Source organism: Haemaphysalis longicornis, unplaced genomic scaffold, assembly GCF_048455015.1.
Source record: "Haemaphysalis longicornis isolate Haplotype H1 unplaced genomic scaffold, Haemaphysalis longicornis Haplotype H1 scaffold_7, whole genome shotgun sequence".
Lineage (NCBI taxonomy): Eukaryota > Metazoa > Arthropoda > Arachnida > Ixodida > Ixodidae > Haemaphysalis > Haemaphysalis longicornis.
The window spans coordinates 177357598-177359579 of record NW_027526422.1 but is presented as its reverse complement, the minus strand read 5'-3'; positions in this window follow the sequence as shown (position 1 = coordinate 177359579).

Genomic DNA, 1982 nt, shown 5'->3' with positions numbered 1-1982 from the left:
AACCTTAGTGAAGTAGCTACAACCGTAAATCTGCCTCCGCTCTCTGGAAATGACGTAGACGCTGTACACACTCTTCCATCGAGACCAGAATCTGAAGCCGGGATCATTGTTAGCTTCTACCGGCAATCGCTTTGAGACGCGGGGTTGGAAAAAGGAAGGGACTGCGCCAGTCGAATTCTTGTGTTTCTTTCACAGAGAACATGACAAAACAAAATAGTGAGCTACTTCGCTGCACGCGAGAATGGGCAGAGGAAAACGGCTATCGCTTTTCCTGGCACGCTAAAAATAAGGTTCTTATCAGAAGGGCTGCAGGCGACCCTATAATTGCCGTGTGAAACAAAAGACACCTTGAAGAGCTCAATGCTGCCTAGTGCGTTCGCGTCGCTGTAGTATCTTTTTTTGTATTTTTTTCTCCCCATGGCTTCAGTTACCAATAACCAAGCGGACTTATTCGAACTTGATGACAGTATCGTATTTAATAATCAGCAACATCGTAACTGTATTCATTTCAATCTTAGGTCAGGCAAAAATAAATATAATGATCTTGAATATTTCTTTAGTGTGTTAAATCGCACTTTGATGTTATAATGTTCTCTAAAACATGGTTTACTTCCGAACCTGATGTTTTCAAAATGTCTGGTTATAGGACTTACTATCTTAACCGAAATTCCAAAAGAGGACGAGGCGTGTCATTGCTGCTTTCTAGTGTTATGCAATGTGAACTGCTCACCAATTTCTCTTGTATAACACCCCATTAGGAAATGTTAGTTGTTCAGTGTGACACGCAAGTGTTTTTTGTTTGTTACCGTCCGCCTTGCGGTGTAATTTCAGAGTTTTTCCTTTCTGGATTATTTCTTGGAATTTATCAAAGAACGCGAATATAGCCTAATCATAGGTGGTGACTTTAATATTAATTGCGTCGTCGAATGTAGAACGAAGACAGAATTTGAAACCCTGATTAATATTTACTCCTGTCGCAACACTACAAAATCCGCTACAAGAATCACAGCTACTTCAGATACTCTCTTATTTTAACAAACAATGATGAAACCTGTCTGAGATCTGGGGTAAATAACTTTGCTCTTAGTGACCACCTTCCTGTTTTTCTGTCCGTTCAACGCTATGCTACTTCTAAGAAACCGCACCACGTCACCCGCTCTTTCCGGGATGTCAATCCCCGTACTCTAATTAGATTTCGAGAGTGCATAGCTCGAACAAATAGGAACGATGTCTTCAGGGAGAGCAGCTCTGATGCTGCATATGACAAGTTTCTGGTAAATTTAACCAATGCCTATAATGCTAGTTTTCAGTACAGAACGTATTCTCCACCAAAATGTGCCCGGAAACCCTGGATAACTCAGGACCTGATCAGGCTGATGAAAAAACGGGATAAACTTTACAAAATTTCTTTGAAAACTAGGAATGCTGACATCTTTAAAGCTTTTAAAACCCTCCGTAATTACGTCACTCATAACCTCCGCGATGCGAAAAACTGCTATCATTTTAATCTTTTTAGTTCATGTAACGGACGCCCTCAAAACATTTGGAAAAAGTTAAATACGATGCTTGGAAATCCCACGGAGCCCCTAAAAAAACTTGTAAAGGACGGTGAGATACTAGAAAAAGAAGCCTTAGCCAATGCTTTCAATTATTTTTTTCTTTCCTTTCCAACTGTTTTAATGAATACTGAAAGGTTAAGATACCTAAATTGCTCTATGGACAATACTTTTTTTCTTGATCCCGTAGCTGACAATGAAGTCATTGCTGCGTTTGTGTCTCTAAGAAACAGCAATTCTTCCGACGTGGACGGTTTCCAGATAAAGCCCGTTAAGTTTGTTATTGATTTATTAGCGAAATGTCTAACACACCTTTTTAACGTATGTCTCTCAACTCGAGTTTTTCCACAAAAAATGCAGTCCGCTAAAGTTGTAGTACTATTTAGAAAGGGCGATCGCAATTTTTTCCCAAACTACCGGCATATT